Source organism: Ruditapes philippinarum, unplaced genomic scaffold (genome assembly GCF_026571515.1).
Source record: "Ruditapes philippinarum isolate M1 unplaced genomic scaffold, ASM2657151v2 ctg6488_1_1_1_1, whole genome shotgun sequence".
In the NCBI taxonomy this organism is placed as follows: Eukaryota; Metazoa; Mollusca; class Bivalvia; order Venerida; family Veneridae; genus Ruditapes; species Ruditapes philippinarum.
Window position 1 is genome coordinate 18,364 of NW_026860030.1, and position 6,272 is coordinate 24,635.

General features: G+C 32.1%; 1 long non-coding RNA gene across 1 annotated transcript; it reads left to right on the forward strand.

The window, feature by feature from the left end:
- Positions 1–1,942: 1,942 nt before the first annotated feature.
- LOC132758637 (uncharacterized) lies at positions 1,943–5,142 on the forward strand. The gene is made up of 2 exons (XR_009629607.1): positions 1,943–2,024; positions 4,185–5,142. It is a non-coding gene; the product is annotated as an uncharacterized LOC132758637 (long non-coding RNA).
- Positions 5,143–6,272: the final 1,130 nt, after the last annotated feature.

Here is a 6,272-nt window from a genome sequence, read left to right on the forward strand (position 1 = left end):
ACTTAAACGCCTATTTTTACAAAACATTCATATTCAATGGCGTTGTACAGCAATAATAATGATAATAAAATACTTCTAATAAAATACTATTAAGAAATGGTTACAGTGTTATGAGCAGATATTAAGAAATTATTGAATGATTTTAAATGAAAATGAGTAAAATGGTATCAATTCAAGTTAAGAACATATCATGCATCAAGAATAATAAAAAATTGATAAAAGATTACTAATATCACATTGAAAAATCACTTTTAGAATATACTACATATCACAGCTATGAATTTTAAAATTTCAAACGTCATTTGCGCTGCCCTAGCGAAAATTTCATGATTGAAACATGTCTTAACATGTTTTAAACATGTTCTTACATGTTATTTCGAAATGTCTGAACATGTTTTGAACATGTTTTAAACATGTTTAAACATGCACGTGAAATGGCACCATGATCTAACAGGATCAGTCAACAATCGTGATTAGTCATGTTTGATGATCAAAAAAAGAGTATCATGGTCAATCACATTTTGACATGTTTTTGTTCTATCCAGCTATCATGTTTTGGACATGTTTGAAAACGTTCACAGAACATGTTTTAATATGGTTGATCATGTAACTACTACTTTACTGTCAAACACATCTAAACATGATTAAAAATGTTCCCAAAACATGATGGAACATGTTTAAACATTCACATTAAATGGCACCACGATCCAAACACATCTAAACATGTTTAAACATATACAAATAAAGATTCCATAACATGGTCGAACATGTTAATATATCCAAATCAAGGGGTCATTTGACATTTTCAAACATGTTCAAACATTTTCAAAAGAACAAAGCTGACATTGTTTTACATCAGCACAGGTCAACAGACAAAGGCAATCACAAAAGTTCATCTCGAGTACGCTCAGATGAGGTAAAACTTAAATTACAACTTTTGAGATCAGAACCCTGGACACAATTCTTTTTTATTTCTTTTCTTTCTTTTTTTTTCAGCACAAAAGTAATTTTCATTATGTCAATACTTGATTTTACATTGTCACTTGGAATACTAACTGCTTCACATTTTGTGTCTTAATGACCACTTCCTGATATCAAAATGTTTCTGAACGAGCTTGCTGATTAAGTTAAATTTGGCAGGATCAAACTTGGTCTTTGTTGGCCTTTTTACCAGTTGCACTATGGTTTTGAATTTCTTCGATGGTGAAGAACATACCTCTCCAGGAATCCTCCAGATGATCAAATGTTGCAAACCTGCCAAAGGAAACACTGACTTTGAATAAGCAAAATAAATCATTTTATTTTTGTTCTTATCCGGACTTCGTGTTATCCGAAAAAATGTTAATAAATGACAAAAAAACTTAATAATTTAACAGTTAAAATCTCTTTTTTAAGTTAAGTTTCATTCATTTATAAGTGGAAATTTTGTGGCTATGAGAATTTAAATAATTTCCTCCAAAATTTCCAGATATATGGTCGATTGTTCCTTAAAAACCATTTCGGCCAAGATGCCAAATTTTCGGTCGGCCGTCCGGACCGATAACTTTCCAGAAGACTGGCATTTTGCTAGGTATTTTGGATGACCTTTTGAATTTTAATTGAAAGCAAGAGCAATCTTATTTTAATTATCAAGACTGTCCTTGTGCTCGGAAGCATGCGTGCAGATGAAGAACTTACATGCGATGGGTATAGCAGGATACCATTTCTCCTGGAACTTGGAAAATGTTCTTGTCCCAGGCATTGACCCTCCCCGATCAGCGGCAGTGCTGACAAACGACCAGTTGTTCGCCAAAGTCCAATAAACAAGCACTTTCATTTTTCAGCCATTTTGATTTTTCCCTCGTTTAAAACTAACCGCACATGTATTCGTGTAATCTATTGGTTGCTAAATATAAACTTTGGTTGGGTTAGGTGGCGCTGAAGGTAACGTGATTTTCTAAACCGGAAGTATAGAAAGATAACACTTGAAGAAACTGTAAACATGCGATTTTGGTGGATTTCGAGGTTTTCAGAAGCTGAAGAAGGTAAATGTCATTATATATAACAATATGTTTTGTTCTGACACCACGGTAAGTGCTACAACCCGTTTGCTAGCTGTATATTTATTATTAGAATAACATCCGGAAAAGTCCGTAAGTTCCGTATTTTAGCCAGCCTCCAGGATCATTTTTGTGAATCACGTAAATCCGTTTAGATTTCTGAGGGTATAGGTTGCCTCTTATCTCGAGTGAGAACTGAAAGAACTCTATTGCCCATTTGATTTTATAAACAGGTGATGTTTTTGTCCGTTTCGTTAAATTCAAAAAGTTTTTTTTGTGCATTATGAGCGATTGTGTGCATTACGCACCTTGGTATGAATCAACGCTTCTGATTGGTCGAACAAGTTGTGATTGTCGAATCAGATTTTAGAAAACAAGTGACCGGCTAGTTTGTACTTCCGTAAAAAAACAACAACAAAAAAATTCACATCATGAAGTTTCTGCCCGCGAGGCAAAATACCAAAGACCTAGAGAAACAAAGCAATGTTGCAAATATTTGGCGATTGCCGTCCTTGAATGAAATTAATTCCGAGGGGTTATTATGGGGATATTTGGCTACGGAAACATGGGAAATCGGCGGCACAAATCGACCCGCACGAAGTACCCAACCTATACCCAGAATAGATACACCCAAATAAAAGGCAAATATAGTAATATTCATCTTTGTTTGCCTAAAAAATATATTTTTGTAATGAGAAAATAAATTATTTTTATAAAATAACTTGAATAAGCCGGCTGTAACTTTCTTTCATTTACATTTTTTCGGGCCCGTACGGCTAGCCAAAAGTTCTAGCCGTATGTGAGTCACGTACGACTAGCCAGGACACACTGTATTGGCTAGCCGTACAGCACTTTTCAAAAATATATGGAAGGCGAATGTGCATATGTTAATTATGACTTAAAGTGAGAATTTTAGTCAAGAATGTTTACTTTTTAGAGATTAATCGACACATTGGCTACAGTAAAGAATGTACTTTGTCCTCTCAAGACGTCGAGAAAAAATAGCGTTTGGTTGCAGTTACATAACATCAATTGAAATAGTTTACAAAATTTTGATGATAATCCTTTTTTGTTTCATTAAGTTTAATTTTTAAATTGAAAAAAAAAAAACACCGAAAATAATTGTTGTTGGGCACTGATAATTGCGTCAATTACCGTCTGTATAGAAGTTTGTCCATCGTCGATCATTAAGGAAAGTTTGCATTATTAAATTATTTTCTTTTTCACCATTTTTTTCTAATATTCTTTTTTTTTTATTTACATGTATTTATTTATTCCCCTCCAATCATTATTTATTCGATCCATGTGCTTAACAGATTTAACAATTCATCTTTCATACAAATCATAAGCATGAACATTAAGGACGATATAACATGCAACTTTGACACTTAATTTTATTAAGCTAGATTATACAACGCTAACTTGTATTCATTTTTTTTGTGCAAAATTGCGGAGCATCTTTATTGAAGTGAACAAACTAGGACAAATGCGGAGATTTGATTAAAATCGTCATTTAAAGACACAAAATAACATATGCATTTTCGACTTCCATTTATTTTTGAAAAGTGCCGTACGGCTAGCCAATACAGTTTGTCCAGGCTAGTCGTACGTGACTCACGTACGGATAGAACTTTTGGCTAGCCGTACGGGCCCGTACAGCTAGCCACTTCCTTTTAAGAAAATTAACTTGTGACATTTGATTTGCTGATCTAGATTCATTATTTAATTGCAATTTAAGATAAAGATATGATAATATTTGTTGTCTACATTTAAATTTTTAGGGTATAATTTTTTTGTTATTTCATACAAGTGTCCATCATATTATTTTTTTTTAATTTAATTTTATAAGGACAACTTTTAGCAGTAGCAAAAAATCTACAAGGTTGAGCACCTGTTACTTTGTGATATTTTGCATGTTTAGAGAGTAGCTAAAGCAGAGACGGTATTCCTTTAGCCTGTATTTTTGATTTTTGCCAGAGGGACGAAATGTGTTGTTTTGGGTCTCCGTCCACTGTAGATTTTGGGCTTCAACAGAATGAATTGCATTTTTTTTACTGCCTGCCTAATGCAGATGGGATAATTTCTTTGTAGATTTGCAATCTTATGTCATATACGTTCTCAACAAAATGTGTTTTCTTTTTCCAGGTTGTGTAGTTTGGTATCAGAATAGATTGACGTATTGCTTGTAGGACATTGAGGGCTGAGGAACTTGAAATTAATTGTAGAGTGCTACCTTTAACATGTATGAGTGTGACAATTTCTATGAGTATGAAAATACAAGGAAGAGTAATTCGGACAAGTTTACAGATCTGTATATCTGAACTAAAAGTACTGAAATGATTGCTGATGCAAACCCTGTTGGTTAGATTTTCTATCAAGAGTTTGTCCAAATAATACTGGTTAACTTATGTCAGGTGATGAAAAACCCTCTGGCACTGAATATTCAAAAGGAAATTTTGCATCTAAAGAAGAACAATGCTATGTTCTTGCTAAGATTGATTTGAACAATGTAAAAGATTATAGAATAACACACAGAATATTAAGACAAAGGAAAATTTCTTTATTCTGAAAAGTACAAATGAAAAAACTGTTACACTGTTTTGTACCTGGATAGTGTGATATTAGTTATATCATATTTCATAGAAAATATTGTGGATGAGAAATTGTTTGCTGTTGGACATATATGTACAATAACAGAACAAGTACATCCTTTTTGTGATGTTGGATGCCATCTCATGATCTGTTAAGAATGAAAACTGAAGAGGATGTTCATGTTGTTCTTGTAGATAAGATAATTGAAGAAGTGTTTGTTATTCAAACTGAAAAATACATTTTTTAAAGTTAGTTGTGTTCCATATTTGTTCAAGTGACTGGCGTATTTTAGATTGCATCATTTGAATCGCAGTTTGAGACAGTAAAATATAAGTCTAATATTACAAAATACAACTTTAATGTGACAATTAGTGTTAATTATTATAGGTACAATCCCTGTGGTAGTGATTTACGGGTCACTTCTTCAAATCTGTCTTATATAATAGATACTAAAATGATATGTTAACTAAAAAGTATTGATTTTGGATACAAATAAATTCAGATTCTTGAATAGGTGTTCAATTTCATGAAAATATTTTCTATTCCAAGATATTTTCCTTTGTTTTGTTAAATTTTTTCAAGTTTAAGTAGTATTTGCAGTAACTCTTGTCTGCCATAAATGGTGGATGGCGAGTTTGAGCTCTGCTTTGCAACCATAACCTTCATATGGAAAAATTGGTAATTCTTAACTGAGTTTTTTTTTTACTTTCGCCGAACTGAAGTTCCGCGTCCTGTATGGAATATTTTATTTTGCCTGTTGTATATTTGTAACTGGTAGGAACATAATGTGATTTTTGTACCTAAACTTTTAGCTTACCTAGTAATTTAGCTTTTATGGCTACAGTTAAGGGTAATATATCCCACTATCAATTTATGCCTCATATTGTGGTACATAATCCCCGGCTTCTGAAATTAAGATCCCACCTTAATTTACCATTTTAATTAATTTTGCTACATTTACTTCTTCCCAGTGCCCTTTGATGCTTTATATCAATGCTTATCTTATATTCCGATAAATGCTGTAAAACTATTGAAAATGGGGACAATATGTTTAACCTACATTTATGGCCTAGCAGATGGATTCTAGGATTATAACCAAGGAGATGCTGAATCATGCTCTGAGCTGTCTGAAAATTTTGTTATATTCAAAATTCAGTCATGTTTAAACATGTTTGCTTTCCTATAAAAAAATTGTAAACGAAACAACTGAAACTATTCTTTTTATCAGTGTTTTCACAGAAAGTAAAATCCTGTTGTAAGATGTAATTTAAAAAATGCTTATTTGTTAAAAAATATCAACTTGGAATTTATCATGTTCAGCCATGTTTGATCATGTATGACTATGTTATTCTCTTAGTAGTAAATGGGTCAATGTGTCAGCAATTATTAAAGCGTTTAAGGCTATTTTTACACAAAGTTGAAATGTATGGATACTTTTTTATCCAAAAGAATAACTTATTTGATGAAAGTAACAAGAAAAAAAGAGATTTGTTTGATTTTTTTTTTTATAAATTTATCATGTTTATTCATGATTGAATATGTTGATTTCTTGTAAGATTGTTTGCAGAAAAAAACAATCTTTATGATTTTTACCTCTCCCTGAAAGTCATTATAATATTACTTGAAATAAATACAGATGTT